Below are 20,432 nucleotides of genomic sequence, written 5' to 3' on the forward strand. Positions count from 1 at the left end.
TGTATTATTTTACAAGAGATAGATCCTACAGGTTAAGGGGTTAGGGGCTTAGTCCCGCAAGACTATTCCCCACTTGCTAGTCATGAGTCACCAGCTGGTTACAAACCAGGGATTCCCACAATCTCCTCCCCAAATTCAATAATTTGCAAGAATGGCTCACACAACTCAGGAACACCCATTACTTACATTTATCGGTTTATTATAAAGAATACAACTCAGGACAGCCCAAGGGAAGATATGCATAGGGCAAGGGATACAGGGAGTAGGAGACACAGCAAAACTTCCAAACCAGGTGTGCCACTGTCCCAGCACCTGGCCCAAGTCACCAACACGGAAGCTCAACGAAGTTCGCCGTTCATGAGTTTTTATCTCCAGCCCCCTCACTCCTCATAGGAGGTTGATGGGTGGGTCTATAAGTTTTTTTAAACATTTTATTAATATATAATGTATTATTTGTTTCAGGGGTACAAGTCTGTGATTCATATATTTTGAGTCTATTTTTGTGTGCAGTTTAAGGAAAAGGGTCCAGTTTCATTCTTCTGCATGTGTCTGTCCAATATTCCCAACACCATTTGAAGAGACAGTCTTTTTTCCATTTGACTTTTTTTCCGCTTTGTCAAAGATTAGCTGACCATATAGAGTTGAGGGTCCATTTCTGGGCTCTCTCTATTCTGTTCCACTGATCTATGTGTCTGTTTTTGTGCCAGTACCATACTGCCTTGATTATTACAGCTTTGTAACAGAGCCTGAAGTCCAAAACTGTGATGCCACCAGCTTTGATTTTCTTTTTCAATATTCCTCAGGCTATTCAAGGTCTTTTCTCGTTCAATACAAATTTTAAGATTATTTGTTCCACTTCTGTGAAAAAAGTTGATGGTATTTTGATAGGGATTACATTAAATGTGTAGACTGCTCTAGGTAGCATAGACATTTTCACAATATTTGTTCTTCCAATCCATGAGCATGGAATGTTTTTCCATTTCCTTGTGTCTTCTTCATTTCTTTCATTAAGTGTTCTACAGTTTTCGGAGTACAGATTCTTTGCCTCTTTGGTTAGATTTATTCCTACATATCTTATGGTTTGGGGTACAAATGTAAATAGGACTGACTCATTAATTTCTCTTTCTTCTGTCTTGTTGGTGGTGTATAGAAATACAACTGATTTCTGCACACTGATTTTATATACTGCCACTTTAAGGTCTTTAACCTAATGGCTGGGTCCTTCAGGTGACCAGCCCCATCCTGAAGCTATCTAGAGAACCCCATCTTAAGCTGTTCATTAACATAAACTCCGGATGTGATCAAAGGATGTATTTATGAATAACAGAAGACTCCTATCACTTGGGAAATTGCCATGATGTCAGGAGCTCTGTGCCACTAGTGGGGACAAAGACCAAATATATTTTTGTATTATGCCCAGGATTCTGTTATCATTCTCTTATTAGCAGTTTAACTGGGAGGGAAAGGTATGATCATGTCAGTGTATGCATTTAAAATATATATATATCCAGAGCTCCAGGGTGGCTCAGTTGGTTAAGCAACTGCCTTCAGCTCGAGCCATGATCCTGGAGGCCCCAGATCTGAGTCCCACATCGGGCTCCCTGCTCAGCAGGGAGTCTGCTTCTCCCTCTGACCCTCTCCCCTCTCGTGCTCACTCTCTCTCTCAAGTAAATAAGTAAAATCTTTAAACAATAATAGTAATAATAATATGTATGTTTAAATAAATAAAAAAGTATAAAAGGAAAGTATCAATTATCAAAAAATTTTTTTAAATTTATTTATTTGACAGACAGAGATCGGAAGTAGGCAGAGAGAGAGAGAGAGAGGAGGAAGCAGGCTCTCCACAGAGTGGACAGCCCGATGCGGGGCTCGATCCCAGGACCCTGGGATCATGACCTGAACCGAAGGCAGAGGCTTTAACCCACTGAGCCACCCAGGTGCCCCCAATTATCAAAATTTTTTAAAAGATTTTATTTATTTATTTGACAGACAGAGATAACAAGTAAGCAGAGAGGCAGGCAGACAGAGAGAGGGAGTAGGCTCCCAGCTGAGAAAAGGGCCTGATTGCAGGCAGGATCCCAGGACCCTGAGATGATGACCAGGAGCCAAAGGAAGAGGTTTAACCCACTGAGCCACCCAGAAGCCTCACAATTACCAACTTTAAAAGGAATGTCATACACACAAAAGAAAACTTCTTTAACTTAATATATCAGAAACCAATACCAAATACGAAAAGTATTTTACGATTAAAGTAATATATATCAGAAACAAACACCAATTACAAAAGGTAATTTCGATTAAAGGCAGGAAGGCCAGCTGTAACCATCATTACTGGATTTTGTTAAGAAGGCTCTAGCCCTTATGACCATTAGCCACATGTAGCTACTGAACACTTACTTGGAAGTATGTCCAAACTGTGCTCTAAATATAAAATATACATAGAATTATAAAGCCTTAGTATGGAAAAAAATATAAAACATCACAATAATTTTTATGTTGATTGTATGTTGAAACAGTATCTTGGACACAAGTAGTCCCCCCCCTTTTTTGGGGGGGGGTACATTCCAAGACCCCGAGCAGATGCCTGTAACCACAGATAGTGCTGAAACCCACAGACACTATGTTTTCTTCTATACATACATACCTATGATAAAGTTTTATTTATAAATTAGGCACAGGAAGAGATTAACAATGTTAAAAAGAAAAATACAAGCCTGAAATGGCATCAACTTAAGCCAAATCACTGTATACAGACTTAATACCTAATCTTGCAGTTTCGACCTCAAGAAATGTAGTCTTAATGGGTCAGTCAGGAATTTTCTGAGCCCCATCAATGAGGTATGTCATTGGGGCATTCTCCACACACACCCCAAAGAAAGAGTACTCTGCGTAAGACTCCCTGCCATCCCCATAAGGGAAGGTGATTTTCAAGAGAACAATCGTCTTCTATTGTGCATAACTTTCTCACCACACCCTCTTCCACCTCTTTCTACGACTCCTTGGATCTCCCCCTCTACTTGCTAGATGGGATGCTGGCCAAGTCACGATCATTTAATAAAATCCATTAGGTCTTCAAATTTACCTGGATGGATTTTGTTTTTAAACAGCAGTAATAGAACAATTTTAACAAGATACTGTAATAAAAGGTCAACTATACTGCAATTAAAATAAAAAGCTTAATAAAAAAGTTATATGAATGTACTCTCTTTCTCAGAACATTTTACTGTACTATACTCCCCCTTCTTGTGATAAGAGACAATAGGGGATTAGATGAAGAGAGGTGAAGGAGTGGATGTTGTGTGGCAGCCTTAGGCTCCTGCTGACCTTCTAAGAAAGGGACAGGAAAAGGGGGGCATTTGCTTCTGGACCACAATTGACTGAGGGTAACCAAAACTACAGAAAGAGAGAAACTGCAGATAAGGGGGTACTACCCTATGCTGGATTAAATAAAATATATTCAAGTTACTTGTTTCTTTTCACTTTATTTAATATGTCTACTAGAAATTTAAAGTTATATACATGGCTCATTATTTGTTCCTCTCACTGCATTTCTTTTAGAGAACACTGCGGGAGAAAAATAAACAGTATGAATACTGGAAAAGGAGAAACAGAATCTTCATTATTTGCATATGATTGCCAATCTGACAAGAAATCCAAAAGAATCATTGAAAGCTATGCAACCAGAGACAGAATTCACTAAAGATATCTGGATACCAGGTAAATAATAAAAATCAATAGTTCTTCTATACACCTGTAGTAATCAGTTAAAAAATGAAAAGACGGGAGTGCCTGGCTGGCTCAGTCCATAGAAATGAAACTCTTGATCTTGGGGGTCATGAGTTCAAGCCCCAAGCTAGGACTAGTTTATATTAAAAAAGAAAAAAGAAAAAAAAAGTATGGCTCAGTCGGTTGGGTGTCCAACTCTTCATTTCAGCTCAGGTCAAGATCTTGGTGTTGTGAGATGGAGCTCTGTGTTGTGCTGGGTGTGGAGCCTACTTGGGATTCTCTCTCTCCCTTTCCCCCTCTGCCCCTCCTCTTTTAAAAAATGAAAACAGAGAAGATCTTAGTCACAATAGTAAAAGCAACTTTAAAATACTTAATACACACAACATCTTGCTTAAACGTATGTATGTAGAGATGCCTGGCTGGCTCAGTCAGAAGAACATGCAACTCTTGATCTCTGAGTTATATGTTTGAGCCCCACACTGGGTACAGAGATTAGTTAAAGTCTTTTAAAAAAGCAATGAACATACATATGTAATTATGAATGTACATATGTATAAAATGCTACTGACAGACACTAAATTAAAAGACAGACTAGTTCCTGAGTAGAAAAGATTATAATTCTGCCAAAATTCATCTACAAACCAAATACAATCCAAGTCAAAATCCTCATAGGACTTTATTACTTGTTTTGTGTGATCACTTGATATAATTCCAAAGTTTATCTAGAGGAAAACATTTTAAGATTTGCTAATAAAACTTGAAAACAACAATACTTAATGCATACTTACCCTATTAGATGTCAAAAATAACACTAACTGTTCTGGTATAGAATTTTAAAACCAGAAAACTGTCACGGGATTTTTGTATTGGACCATAGTGGCATTTCAGATCAGTGGTTAAAAGATTATTAAGTTAAGCAGCATTAAAGAAAACTCGGAACTGAGCCAATGGGTGAATTTAAATCTTAGAAAGATGAGAAGCAGATCTGTGAAACGAATAACCTGGCAATTCCTCTCTTCCATAGCTCCCACATCCCAAAAGTGATTTGTTCCTAAGCATTTTTTCTGACTATAAAATAATCTCCAGTGCTGTCATGGTGGCCTGTCACACCCTATTGCCTGGCCTGCCACTTTCAGATAGAGAAGCACGGGTTCTGCTGGAACTCTATGATGCCCCTGGATCGCATCTCCACCCCAGTGGACCACTGCAAACATAGGGACCCAGCAGCCTATGACCTAGGAGGCCTGTATCAAAAATATGGACATGCTGATACAGTAATATTCTCTACAGAACTTAGAACTGGCACTCAATTAAAACGATCTGAAAGAATTAAAAGAAGCTGAAGACTGCCAATGTAAACTTGTCCTTCAAGATTCAGTTGAAGCCTCTAGGGGAGGTCCTCTTCAGTGCCACAGAGCTGTGTCAACCTCTCTGTGCTAGCACTCCATTCCTGTCAACACAGAGGCATGAGTAAACACACAATGAGAAAACTAAATAGCTTAACAGATGCAGTACAGGAAAACAGGAGGAAGTTAGAAGTGAAAATGAAAAATAGAAAGAGCAGAGAGAATGAGATCGCATTTTAAGCAAAGCAGCTCACCAAATTTGTTTTTTCATAATGATTACTTTGGGTTATCACTGAAAAGAAACCAGAAAAGGATTCCAGGTATGTAGACATTAAAATAGCTCAAGTGAAGCATGAAGTCCAGAGTTTAGGGCAGTAGTTACAGAAGAAGCAAGACAATAGGATATGGGGAGATGTGAAGATTGAGCTTTAAAAATTAGTATTCAACATTTCTAGAATGGTAGGAGACTTGCAATAGACACAAGGAATATATGAGGAAGAGCAGATACATAGGAGAGTGCATGAGGATCGGGCTGGATGTTCAGTGTGTGGGAATGACTAGAGGAGAGATTCAAGATACCGTCAGAAATACAGGACTGGAGCTACCAACAGAGCAGCAGATGTAGATTGAGAGTCACCACTGACCCTATCCCTATTTAGAGTGGAAACCATGGAATGCCTCAAATACAGTGTACATTCACTTGTAAAAAGATTAAGGACAGACACTATAAAAGCCAGTTAGAAAGGTAAAGAAAGCAAGAACAATGTCCTAGAAACCAAAGGCAGACAATGAAGGTTGATGAGGACACTGTCAGGAGTGTCAAAGGCTTTTAAGAAGGCAACAAGCATGGGTATCTGGGTGGCTCAGTCGGTTAGGTATCTGCCTTTGGCTCAAGGCCATGATCTCAGGGTCTTGGGATCAAGCACATCAAGCTCCCTACTCAATGGAGAGACTGCTTCTCCCTCTCCCTTCCCCTCTGCCCTCCTACTTGTGCACATGCATGCACACTCTCTCTCAAGTAAAGACCTTTGGATTAAAAAAAAAAAAAAAAAGGAAAGGCAACAAGAAGTTATCATATCAAAGTTCAAGAACTCAGGTTGGCCTGAGCAAATCTATCACACTTTCTTATCTTCCTTACCAGGAAATTTCTAAATTATAATCTGTACATTATTACTCAGCCAGCTAGCTATTCAAATGTATATTTTATCAACAGCAAACCTACTCTTTCAGAACTCCTGAGCTCCCACTAATAAGCACAGACTGGTCATTTTGTGTCAAGGTGTTGTTGGCCTTCCAAAATTTTTTGTTTGGTGTTAGGTTCAAATCTTTCAATTCAATTTAATAAACACTATCTCGTGTCCTTTACTGTGCAGGGATACGCAGACTGATTCATTCAGTGCGATGCACTGGGTGTACATCAGTAAGTAATACACAAATACACTTGTCTTCATAGAGCTCTCTTTTCTAGTGGAGGGATACTTAAACACAGCAACTGCCCCTTAAAGAGCCCAAAAGAAACACATCTAACAAGGTAACAAACACCTTTATTATCTCATGAAGCCTATTTGAAATCAGTAACAAGAAACACAAAGCTATAATTAATCACCTACAGGTAACGTGCCTATCTGCCGACATCACACAACATAAACATTATTAACTTAAACATGCATAGAGTCAGCTCTCAGTTATCTGTAAGCAAACTACCCATGCATCAAGAGCAATTCCCTAATACTGACTCATGTTTCTGGGTTATAAACCATCCGAATTTCTACCATATAATATTCTGATACATGATATCATGTAAAAAATATACAGTTTAAGACTTTTACAAACTGGGGTGCCTGGGTGGCTCCATGTTAAAGCCTCTGCCTTCGGCTCAGGTCATGATCCCAGGGTCCTGGGCTCGAGCCCCGCATCAGGCTCTCTGCTCAGCAGGGAGTGTGCTTCCTCCTCTCGCTCTGCCTGCCTCTCTGCCTACTTGTGATCTCTATCTGTCAAATAAATAAATTTTTTTTAAATACTTTTACAAACTAACTCAAACATTACACATGCCAGCTTTACTATGTCCCCATTTTTTTAACAATTTTATTTATTTATTTGAGAGAGAGATCACAGGTAGGCAGAGAGGCAGGCAGAGAGGTAGAGGGGGAAGCAGGCTCCTGCTGAGCAGAGAGTCCGATGTGGGGCTCGATCCCAGGACCCTGGGATCATGACCTGAGCTGAAAGCAGAGGCTTATATGTCCCCCATTTTTCAAATGAACTTGCAGAGACATGCTCCTTAAATCCAATAACCTTCAATCCATTTCCCGGAGCCAACTAACCCAAGCTCTTCAAACTCATCCCAAACTCAACTCATCCCCAAAGTTGGCCCCAAACTAATAAGCCTCCAAACAGGGCCTAGTTTTTTTTATCAAGGAGCCCACTCACTAAACTTCAAAGATCACAACAAGCCCCTTTTGGTAAAAATTACTGGCATTCCAAACACATGTACCTTTAATATTGTGTATATGTACTTTGGTCCTAGCATATCATAAACCCTATGAATCATGCATAAAATGTAGAAATTACTATAAAGAAAAAGTTTCTAACATTTCTTCACTGCACCGCAGAGATGGGATATATACACACCTGGAGCACAGGTACCCTGCAAGGCAGACCTCACCCTGATCCAAAAGAAACTGAAACTCAGAGGTTAAGAATTTGCTGTGGTCACAAAACTAAAATGAGGCAGAACTAGATTTGGGGATTTAAGTAACACTGTGGTCACAAACCTCAAGCCCTTCGTCACTCCTCTCTACCACACCAATCTCCTTCCTTACACTTGGGGTCTCATGAGCTCCCTCTCTGACCTTACACCCCACTTCCAGTCAGCTACTATCTCCCACAACCTTCCCACCTTGAGATGGTACCAAATAAACAGGTATTCATTTTATACCTCAGGAAAGTGATACACAAACTAAACACTAAATTTCTAAGAAGAGTGCTATGCTGTCAAAATAAGCATCGGTCCACAAAGACAGGCCTAGTTTCAGGGCAAATGATGAATACAAATTCTTAGACTCTAGCACACTAGCAAATGGAAAGTTACAATACAAAGGCAAAAGCACTTAGGAAAATATTCACAGTGGATATGTAAAAAATAGTAATAATGACCAATGTATTATGGTCCATGTGGCATAATTTCAATAATGTCAATCTTGTTTACATTAAAATGTCATCATCTACAGTTCTAAGATTAATTAATTTTAGTTCATTCTGGTCTCCTATGGAATTAAAATAAACTCCATATTTCAACTTAGAAAGAAGTCCAGAGATCAAGTACGGAGATCAAGTCAGTCTCGAATGGAAAAAGAGGAATTTCTGGTTGTTTTACTGTTACACTAAAAAACTCAAGATTGGGGCACCTGGGTGGCGCAGTGGGTTAAAGCCTCTGCCTTCAGCTCAGGTCATGATCCCAGGGTCCTGGGATTGAACCCCACATCGGGCTCTCTGCTCAGCATGGAGCCTGCTTCCTCCTCTCTCTGCCTGCCTCTCTGCCTACTTGTGATCTCTGTCAAATACATAAATAAAATCTTTAAAAAAAAAAAAATCACCAGGGGAAAAATATTAAAAAAAAAAAAATCCCCAAGGTCAAGATCTAGAATGAGGATTACTGCAATCCTGATGAAAGTAAAGTGAGTAAAAATAAACTTCTGTGGCTGAAGAACTTTTTATAATGTTGGCCAAAATAACAGTGAATATTTTACAACCCAGAAACATCAATGCAGAAACATGAGCTGTTACATATCTACAAAATCAATATAGAAAATAATTTTCAAAAGGTTAACTATATCAGTGTAGCTAGTATCTAATAAAACTCATGCAAATACCCCAGTGAATTCCAAGGAGTAAACACAAAATAAACTCAGAGAGGGAAATGCACAAAGCTAATGAAGTTTTAGAGAAACCAAAGAGAGAAATATGGCATAGATAACAAAAAAGCAGATCATAACACTACTGAGCAAGAAAGGATTACAGGCAAGGAAATCCAAACTCCAGAAAAGCTAATGGTGTGGAGAATGCCACAATGCCAGGCATAACAGTCATCATGGTGGCACAACTGGAAACAACTTTAACAACTCAGAGCCCACATGTTTCTTCTCACTTTCTGGCTGCTCAATCTCCATTCCTACTCCTAGAACCTTCCATGCATTCAGCAACTACTTTCTGAATTGAAGGAAACAATGAATAAATGAGATCATCTAAGTTCTTACCTATCTCTGTTCTCCATGCCTCTGCTCTTTGCTTGCCCTCTGGGATATGATTCATTCTCAAAGCATCCCTAGTCCCCCTAAACCAGCTAACGCCTCAATTCTATCTGTCAGTCCCGTTCTTCCCCAACTGCCTGCGACATCCCATTTGAGTACCATCCTCAAACACAACTCTTTCTTCAAATCCAACTCATGTCTTCTTTCGCTAAGCAAAAGACCTTTCCTGGTTACTCAGGGCAAACATGACCATTCTAGCCTCTGTATTGCTCACTCTACATGAACCACATCTTGTCTGTATTCTCCTATAGACTGAACATTCTTGTCCTTAAGAAATTATTATTTCCTACTCCCCCTTAAATGATGTACACTTTTGGTACAGGTGGGTGGCTCAGTCAGTTAAGCTTCTTCAACTCAGGTCATGATCTCAGGGTCAAGTCTGCATCAGGCTTCCTGCTCACAGGGAGTCTGCTTTTCCCTCTTCCTCTGCTCCTGCACTCTCTCTCACTCTGCCCCCAAGTGTGTGCTCTCTAACAACTAAAATCTTTTTTTTTAAATGATGTACAGTCCTATCATATGATGGGCTCCCTCACACACTGGATTCAGAATAACCCTGTTATGTTTACCAAAAAACTGCTTCTGAAGGACAGAAAAAACAAACAAAACAAAACAACAACAACAACAAAGAGGCACAAGGAACCTTTTGGCAGTGATAAACATGTAAACTACCTTGATTATGGTGATGGTTGTACAGGTGTATACATGTATAAGCTCAAACTGTATACATTAAATATGTGATTTTTCAATTAAAATATAGAGAAAGGGAGGAAGAAAGGAAAGACAAAGAAAACTGGGGAAAAAAAGAAAGAAAAAAGACAGAAGGCAGAGAAATAAGGCAAGCAACCAACACAGGAGGTTACCTGTATACCCTAAACTACCATCTGTATCTCCCTCAGTGCTCGTAACTTCGTAAGGTGAGAATTAAAATATTTATGTTAAAGAAACTGAAATGAAAAGGGTTAGAAAGGTTAAGAAACCAGATCAAATTGACACAGAAAGTTTTATACACAGGACTCCTCCACTCAACAGCATAGAGTTGATAATACAGGATAATGAGTGTATTTAGAAATGCTATCTGAATCATTATTAAGATCATATTACAAAAGGTATTAAAAACAAGAGGAGACTCTTAAATTACTTGAATGAGAAGTACACCATGTCAACCTACTTTCAATGTGCTTTATAAATACCAGAAAATTAAAGCACAAGATAAATCCTAAATGACTGATGTTACCCAATTTTCTAGGATTTATACTATCTTTTCCCAATCTCCATTAATAAGACCTTACAATACATTAGACATTTCTTTGAAGTATATTTGTATATGAAAAGATAATAATGCTGTTTCAGAAGAGAAGGCAATAATAAAAGGTGGATAGACTTAGAATATACTGCATACTCTAAATAAAATTAGAATGGTTAATATTTATTGATCGTTGACTCCATGCAGGCACTTACCCCATATAAACCGTTATAACAATCGACAGGTACATTCCATTATGAACTGTATTTTATAGAAGAAGCTGAGTCACAGAGATGCTAAACAAGTTGCCCAAGGTCACACAGCTATCCAGAAGTAAATCCAGGACTCAAAATCCAAGCAATCTTTTTTTTTTTTTTTTTTTTTAATTTTTATTTTAGAAGACACAAAGTGAGAGAGAAATCACAAGCAAGGGGGAAAGGCAGAGGGGAGAAGCAGACTCCCCACAGAGAAGGGGAGCCCTGTGCAGGACTCAACTCAATCTCAGGACCCTAGGATCAAGACCTGAGCCTGAGGTAGCCACTTAACCAACTGAGCCACTCAGGAACCCCAAATCCAAGCAATCTTCTCCAAAGTCCATGTTCCTACTCACCAAATTACAATGAAAAAGACACATTTTAGAGAAAAATTATTAAAATAGCATTAAATACAGAACTGGCCAAATAAAAAATAGATTGACAAAAACTTCCCAAGAGGAAGCACACGTGAATTATCCCTACAGTCACTTACAGAATTTAAAATGAGAAGATACTAGGCATCTATCTAAAAAATTGCCTAAGAACAAAAAATAAATAAGTAAATAAATAAATAAATATGAAGAAAGTCAAACAAAATTAATTAAAAGAAAAGTTACTAAAAAGAACTTTAGAGGAAAAGCAGCCACTGTGGTTTTGTACTACAACTATGAGCCAAGTAATACCTTAAGTCAAATAATGACAAGATTAAAGGGACTCAGAGATAGGATATACAGAAGAAAAAGGAGTACGGGAGGACTACAGTGTCAAAAATGGAATTAGAGAAGGAATGGTGTTTAAGAATACTCATGGTAGTATTCATAAGAACAAAACAACAACAACAACAACAAAAAAAGGCAGCACAGCAGCAACCCAAAAGGTCTACCAAGAGAGCGAAGAGGAAACAAAATGCGATGTAGTCCTAAAATGTCACACCCTATCACAGTGAAAATAAATGAGCTAAACAGACATGTACATACACACTCTGATGAAACTCAACTGATAAAACCACAATTAAGTGATAACGAGTGAAAAAAGTTGTTGCACAATCATACAATACTACGTACTTGAAATTTTAAAACACATAGAAAAGTATTATACACTGCTTGGGGATAATAAATCTGTAGAGAAATGCCTACAAATAATAAAATTCAGATCACCAAACTCAGATTAGTGGTGAACTGGAGGATTTGGGGGAAGGGAGTGGGTTTAACTGGATTAAATATTATGAAATACTTTTCAGACATACAGAAAGCATGTCTTTTTAACAGAAGGAAAGGAAGAAAATGTATCAGATTATAGCATCCCAAATTGCTTTATATTCCCAATCCAGAAAATTCCAAAAGGGCAATTATAATGATCCCTGAAGGAATGCTGAAGTAGGATTCACATTCAAGTACCAGAAAATTCCAGTTAAATTCCCTCAATTTAGGTTGTTACTCTTTATTTATGTCCCGCTCTGTAAGAACAGGATTGGGGGGGTTGGGGGAGGAATAAACTATGTATAATTAAAACAGATTAACACTGTCCCTAAATGTCATCACAGCTCCTTTCCTAATAAATTTTGTCTTCAGAGGTCAGTAAGAACTGCAAGCCTGTCACCCCAGACAGGAGGTACAGTGCCCGGGCTTTAAGAACATGGATGGACTCTTGAACCGAACTGCTTCAGAGGAGATCGAGCACACACACAGACTAGTCACTTTAGGTTCTCTGTGCCTCAATTTCCTTATCTGTGAAGTAAGAGTGATTAAAAAAAGAAAAAAAATCTGTATCTATTATAAGTGAGAAGAAAGTAGGAACAGTGCCTGACCAGAGGAAGTACTGTAATGGCGTTGGCTATTAGCCTTATTCCAAAGACCAATCGTCTAGAAGAGGAAAAACAAAGCTTTGTAGCAGGAAAGTGTTAATTGTGGTTACTTTCTAAGTTAAGTAGGGGACAAAAAGACTGACCATGACAAACAGAAAAATGGACAGCTTTTCACGTCTTGAGCAATGTTAGGATAGCAAGATAAGCTTTTTATTTTTCTAATATTCTTTGATATTATAATATCTCCAATATGTACATATTTGTAGACATACACACCTGGACCAAATTCAAGACAAACTTTCTATTCCCTGGCTCCCTTGTTCCCCTCAGCCCAATTCATCAACCACGTTATCAGGGCGCCTGGGTGGCTCAGTGGGTTAAAGCCTCTGCCTTCGGGTCAGGTCATAATCTCAGGGTCCTGGGATGGAGCCCCGCATCAGGCTCTCTGCTCAGTGGGGAGCCTGCTTCCCTCTCTCTCTCTGCCTGCCTCTCTACCTACTTGAGATCTCTCTCTCTGTCAAATAAATAAATAAAAATCTTAAAAAATAATAAAAAATAAAAGGTAAAAAGAAAAGAAGAGAAAAAGACTCAGGTCACTATTACCGCCACTGCAAAGTCTCCCCTTCTTCCTTCCTGCTGTCTGTACTAGTTATACCACACTGCAATACTTCTGTCCTTACACCTTCCTTGCCTACACCATATAATGTTCATACAACTTCCTTCCATCAACCAAGAAGAGCTGAGAACAGAGACTATCAATCATTTTCAAATTCCCAGTGTCTTGCAAGACAGGCATTAAATAAATATATGAATGAATAAAGCAATCTCCCTACATATAACAAATACAACAAGGGCAAGTAGAAACCTGTAACTGAGGTGGTTTATCCAAAAGGTTATTTAGCTATCTTCAGTTCTATTTAAGAATTAGCAGATCAGTTGAACCCTCTGAATCATCTACCAATTCATACTTTATCCCTCAGAGTAGGAATTACAAGTATGTATGTAAAACATATCCCAGTGAAAACAAAAGCTCAACTTTTATTTAAAAGATTTTATTTGACACAGGGAGAGGGAGAGCACAAGCAAGGTAGAATCGCAGAGCAAGAGAAAGAAGCAGCTCCCCCTCCTCCCCAAAGGAGGGAGCCATGTTCGAGGTTCAACACCAGGACCCTCGGACCAGGCAGGCAATTAATTGAGCCACCCAGGTGCCCAAGAAGCTAAACTTTTAAATGAAAAAAATTAAGTCATTTAAAATGTCAGGGGAAAAGAAGTAGTCTAAAAATTGTTTCTTATGAAACTAAAAAGAGCATGTAGAAGAAATCACAGGACAATGTTTATAATGTCTCCTTTTTCAGGAGAAAACAATAATCACAAGTCAGACTGAAGTACATACCCCATTAAGGTGGATGAAATCAAAATTAAATCACACATTAAATCAATTTCACACAAAGCTTCTATAGTGAGGTTTTGTAAAGAACCTATCGGGTCAGCTAAAATTGAGCTTGTTTTTTTGAATTTAACAGTTCTTGGTAATTTTTGGAAAATTGCCAAGCCTCCAGGATAAAGTACTGACTAGTGTCAGATCAGTTACGAGCCTGTCTTGGGTTACTACATAAAAGGTGTCCCTCCTCCTGGCTAAGGCTCAGGCCTCATTAGGATCCCACCCCCTTCCATCTTCTCAGGAACTTTGCAAAAATAAGCAAACAATTTTCTCATCTGTATTCAACCTCTCCCTTTCAAGGAACACCTTCCCATCAGAATTTAAACTTAAATGATAAAAAAAAATCAAAACTCTAGAAAGTTTCCTGTTCTTGCTATCTCCATTTTCTTCACCTTCTACTTGCTTCTGCTTCCCACCCATCAACATCACCTGCAAAAGGGCACTCATGACCTCGGAGTCGCTAAATCCACAGGACATTACTCAATTTCCCTCTTAGCTCCCCCACTGGCTGCAGGGATACCACTCCAGCTATGGCTCCCACCTGAGCCAGGTTCCCCAGCCACTCCTTCCATCTCACTTGCCAAGCTCAGCCTCTTCTACCCAGCTCCAGCCCAGGCCTCCACTTGTTCTCATTCTAGCCTCTCTACAGACAATCTCACCCAAGCCCAGGAGTCTACATCACCTCTGTATGATGGCTCCAAGACAGTAAACTAGTAATCACTGTACAGCTTCTCCCAACTATTAATCACCATGTCTGGCAATTTTACCACCAAATTTCCTTTTTCTCAGTATTTCTCCTGGTGATACAAGGCTTTAAAAAGGATCAAATGGGCTAACATGAGTACTTTGAAAAGGTTGGGGGGAGAGACGTGACTTAAATCTGAGCATTACTATTCATTAAATTTAAATCTCCTTGAAAACGGACTTTGTCAAATTCACCTTTTTACTTATTCCACATGGTACACCTAGCAGTGTTTTGCATGTAGACGGCATTTCAGTATATGTACTGTAATGAATTATTTGTACTGGCTTAATACACATTCAACTGAAATATTCATGTACTTAACAGTTTGTATTTCCCAAACCACATAATTATTTTGTCTCCTAAGAGGTGAGAATTTTAAGTCAAATATAACTACCCTGGATACTTCTGATAATCATGATGCTACTTATCTCAAGTTAGGAAAACCTGTCACCTTTTTGGTCTGGCTTTCCTGAAAACATCCAACTCCTATCAAGTCCAAAGTTTAGATAAAGATTCTTGGTTCCCAAATATTCACGTTGGGAGGGGAAAATTTAAGTACTACAGAACAGTTAGGCTGTAAGGCAGATTGACTGCTTCAAAAAGCTCCCGATCTCATTTTCCATGTAACATGAGCTGGAGTGGTATTCTGAGTAGGATCAGGCACGGTGAAATGAAAAGAACATCAGTGTTCAAAAGTTCTCAAACTCTTGCATTAGGCACATTTAATTAGAGACTCAGAATGCAAGATTGTAAAACCTCACCATATCTATTAAAAAAAACTCCCTACTTTCCATCTAAATCATAATGCTCACTAAAATCTTCATTCACACACTTCTTCTTCATTGCACTTCTCATAATTTATAATTAAGTATTTATCTGTATGATGACTTGCTTCTTATCTGTTTCCTACATGAAAGTAAGGATCACATCAGTTCTGTACAGCACTATATTCCCAGCCTTACATAGGACCTAAAATACAACATGAGTGAAAGGCTCTGGCTGAGCAATTAATTGAATGAGGAATGGAAATAGTCATTTAAGCAGAACCAGACAGCAGGGAAGCACAAGATCCTGAGGCTTTAAGATCTGACACACATTCCCACCAGATACATGATTTTCCGCTCATAATTTACCCATCTTTCATTTCTTTCAAACCTTCCTTCTTCCTTCTTCAAGAAGGGCATTTTAGATTCCGAGTATTTCAGCTTTAAATCCTGTTGAAATATCTTAACAAATCCAGTAACAGAGACTTGACCGCACGAGGTGATTTGTCACCTTGACCCTTCCCGTAAAAGATAGCTTGAAAAGTCTAAAGAACATGCCACAGTGACTACAGCAGTCTTAGTCATCCCCAAGGTAAGAACTGCAGAGGAAGATGCCAGAAAACAAAAGAATAAAGTGTGCAAATGACTACCATCTCGTAACACCTCTTTCCTTCAATAACCTTCTAATACACTTTCAGACAACAGGGCAACAACCTTCAGGACTTAGATAACAACCTCCCAGGACTAATCTGGAGAAACAAAAAAGGTTGTGATAATCAGGAATCAAGGTCATCAAACTACAGCTCTCCTGGCCCACCCCTCCCCCCCACCCGCAAAAAAATTTCACGGTGGCAACTATTCAGCCAACCACCAAGGAGAGGCAGCATAACACAAGTGGTTAGATGCAAGAGCTCTGGGTTTTAACACAGGCCGGTCTGAATCCCAGCTTCTCTTAACATGCTGGGATCTGGGGCAAGTTAATGCGTCCAAACTGCAGTTTCTCCAGCTGTAAAATGGGAATAAGCATTACCCCAGAGGGCTGTTACCTGTGTGAAGGTACTGTGCATAAAGCACTTAGTACGGTGCCTGGCGTATAATAAAGCCTCAATAAAATGTCAACTATTTGTCACTGTATGCAGCGGTGATCGCTTTCACACAGGCCTATTCCCCCTCTAGCGTCCATAGGATTCTAAAGATGTTGCTCTACCTTTCTATTTTTGAGGGGTCATATATGCAATAGTTTAGAGCACATTTTCTAAACGCAGACTGGATAAACCAGTTACATGTCTGCCTCGGGATGCTCACCTAGGAAGCGGGCCTCATCGTCCCTCCCCCGCAGGACTGCTGAGAGCGCGAGCACCACCTCGGCGCGACACATTCTGTTACCGATGTATTAAACCCACTTGGGGAGAAGTAAACCTGCAACTCTCAACCCCAACCACCGGCCAATCCTAGCCCCACCAGCACCCATCGCGGCCACAGCAAATACCAAGGTCGCCCCGGCTCATCCATCCAATTCCTCCCCACAGTCGGCGGCCACACACACACACCCCCCGCGCCGGCCCCTCCAGCAGGGTCTCCCGGAACCGCAGGGCTCAGTTTCCTCGCAGGAACGCGTCAACGCCCACCCGAAGAAAGACGCCAGCCCCCCATGCCGGCCGCCCCCACCGCGCCGGGAGGGACGCGGGGCACCCTTCCTCCCCCGGACCGCGCAGTCACCCGGCTGCCGTTCCCCCCGCTCACGTGGGCCCTTCGGCCCAGGCCCCACGTCACCAGCTTCCCAGACCCACGGCGGCGCCTCCCACCCTGCCCGGCTTTTCCACACACACACGCACACACGCGCGCACACACACGCCGCGGGCCGCCACGCAACCCCCGCGGCGCACAGCCCCGGGGCCTGGCTCCGCGGCCACATCCGGGCCCCAACCCCGCGCCGCCCTCGGGCTCAGCCCGGCCGCACGCTGAGGCCGCGCCGCCGACCAGCCCCCGCCGCTCCCACAACGGGCGCCACACTCACCGCGACGCCGGAGTCCCGGTTCCTCCAGCCTCGGGCCCACGCAGGCCTGGCTGCGCCCGCAGAGCATTCACGCCCCGTGCCGCCTCCTGGGAACCCTGGCGCAGCCGCACTGTAAAGGGGCCACCGTCTGCTGTCCCGGCCGCTGCCGCTGCCGCCGCCGCCGCCTCGTCCCAGCCCCGGCCGGGGCCACAATCCCAGCGTCGCAGGCCGGCGCCGGCAGACCAGCGTCTGTTGAGCCGAACCGCCCGGGACGCGCACCCCCGGCCGGCGCTCGTTGCATATGCAGAGAGGCCGCCGCCCATTGGCCCGCGGGCGGTGGCGCGTGCGGGGCTGGGCCTATCGAATTCCGGCGGGGGAGCGCGGCGCGGTCGGCCAGGGGCGGGACGGGGTTACTACGGGTCGTTCGCGGAGCCGCCGCGGACGGGACCCAGCCGCCACCGGCCGCGGGGTGGGGACCCGGCGGGCGGGAGGGATCGCACCGTGGCGGCTGGGGGGAGGGGAGGCGGGCTCGGCGGCCGCGACGTGGGCGGAGGGCCGGCGGCTCCGGGAGGGTCTGCTGTCTCTCCGGGGGGGACCAGACCGCCCCTCCCCTCGAAAAATAACTAGAAACGCAGTTACTGCTGTGATGTTTAAATCTGAACGTAGATCATGAAATGATACGCATATCATTTTCATTCTTAACTGGATCATTTATCCTGTTCTTGCACACATTGTTGACAAATTTTGTAAAATAAAATGATTTTCGGAAATATCTGAAGCGAGAGGGACTCCCCAAGATTCAAAGCAGATTCCTCTATTACTTCTCTTGCTTTGGCTTCACTTAACCCAGCAAATAACCCATCTTCTGTAAATGCATGCGCTATCTGTACAAGATTGGGATTTATTGTCATAAGGCTAAAGTTTACTCCAAACTACTGTTTTTGGACATTCTACTTCTGAATTTAGAAGTGTTACTGTATTTTAAAGAATTTATCTCATTTTAAACACCACAAAAGGAAAGAAGACCTGGGTGCTGGTACACGACCTCCCCACAAGCAAACAAATGCAAACCAAAACACAAATGACTAAAACAACGACCGCAGTGCTCTATAAAAAAGATGACTTTCATTACCCTATTGGTAGGAGGGTTGGGCTTTTTCCTTTTTTTTTTTTTTAACCTAACGAAATATTTAGTTGGTCTGTTAACAAAATTATAACATTAAGTCAGATTTGATACCACAGGAAATAAAACTGATTTGGAGGGTTTTGGTTTTCTTTTTTTTAAGCAGTGAAGGAGCTAGAAATAGCTACTTGAATAGTAAATCTCCCTGCCATGCAAAACTCCTTTAAGTGGGTGAAAGGTGACGTTTCTGAGCCAGCCTCAGGCTAAAAGCAAGGGCGCACTTCCCAAGAGAATTTCTAAAATCAGTGAAGGCGTCTGAACTTGAACTAGGGTGGAGTGATGGTGCACAGAGCAAAGAAAGCTCACTCACTTTGGGCCCCAGGCCAATTTAGCTACCTAAAGGAATAGATACCTGATTCAGGCAACCTGTTCCTCCACTACAAAATGTATTCAGCTGCTGCTAATCTATAGAGATGCTATCAAAGGATAGACCCTGAAGACTAATAGAATGCAGAATTATCTAAAAAGATCAACAATGGGGCGTCTGGGTGGCTCAGTGGGTTAAAGCCTCTACCTTCGGCTCAGGTCATGGTCTCAGGGTCCTGGGATCGAGCCCCAAATTGCATAGGGCTCTCTGCTCAGCAGGGAGCCTGCTTCCTCTTCTCTCTCTCTGCCTGCCCCTCTGACTACTTGTGATCTGTCAAAAAAATAAATAAAAATCTTTTAAAAAAATAAAATAAAAGACCACCATTTTTCTGCATGCAGAGGGAAGTACAGTACAAACGGTAGTTCCAGGGTGCCCGGGTGGCTCAGTCGGTTAAGTGTCTGCCTCAGCTCAGGTCATGATCCCAGGGTCCTGGGATCCAGCCCCGAATCCGGCTCCCTGCTCAGCGGGAAACCTGCTTTGCCACCCCCCTCTCTGCCTGCCTCTCTGCCTGCTTGTGATCTCTCTCTCTGTCAAATAAATAAATAAAATCTTTTTAAAAAAGAGAAATGGTAGTTCCAAAACCAGAAAAGCCTCTAGGAAAAGAAGTAATTTCCAAGTGAGGAAAGTAAATATAAATACATATGTATATGTATATATCTTAGGAAAACCAGTATTAAATGTTTTTTCCATCAATAAGTACGAAGCAGATTAATAGAATTCTAGCAACATCTTCACATCTTTCTTCATTATCTCTTTCTTATATTATAAAATATGTGTGTATATACATACATATATATATGACATTTTTTAAAATATTTTTTGGAATTAAAATTCTAAATTCTCACCTTGTTAGCTTAAGCTAAACAAATGTAATTTTTCTAGTCTCTAGAAGTTTTGCTTTTCAAACAAAATAATACATATACAATTGCTTTTCTTTTAGCAAAGTTTTCAGTATGTTTTTATTTTTATTTAGAGCTTTTGAGAGTTATAGAATTTGGCTTCACTTTCCCTCTTTTTGGAAGAACTCAGTTCAGAACTATAACGGCCAACGAAATGAAAACATCCAACAGTACCTTTTATAATTTTGTTATTTCTCCAAATTGCAGGGGCATTCAGGGAGATGTCTTTGTAATTCTCCAGAACACTTAATGATCTGTTTTATGTGAAGGGCCACAGAAATAGTCTGTGACCACATGGCAAACTACTACTAACATTTTCCGTAATCATTATAATGTAAAACCAGGGCCCGCCAATGT

General features: G+C 41.2%; 1 protein-coding gene across 3 annotated transcripts in view; it reads right to left on the reverse strand.

Annotated features, from left to right (window-relative positions):
* The window catches only part of ACSL3 (acyl-CoA synthetase long chain family member 3), a 67,811-nt gene extending 49,886 nt beyond the window's left edge, over positions 1 to 17,925 (reverse strand). For all 3 annotated transcript variants that reach the window (XM_059167905.1, XM_059167907.1, XM_059167906.1), the window contains exon 1: positions 17,648 to 17,925. The gene's annotated coding sequence lies outside the window, so the exon portion shown is untranslated. The remainder of the gene's footprint in view (positions 1 to 17,647) is intronic.
* Positions 17,926 to 20,432: the final 2,507 nt, after the last annotated feature.

Source organism: Mustela lutreola, chromosome 3 (genome assembly GCF_030435805.1).
Source record: "Mustela lutreola isolate mMusLut2 chromosome 3, mMusLut2.pri, whole genome shotgun sequence".
NCBI classification, from domain to species: domain Eukaryota; kingdom Metazoa; phylum Chordata; class Mammalia; order Carnivora; family Mustelidae; genus Mustela; species Mustela lutreola.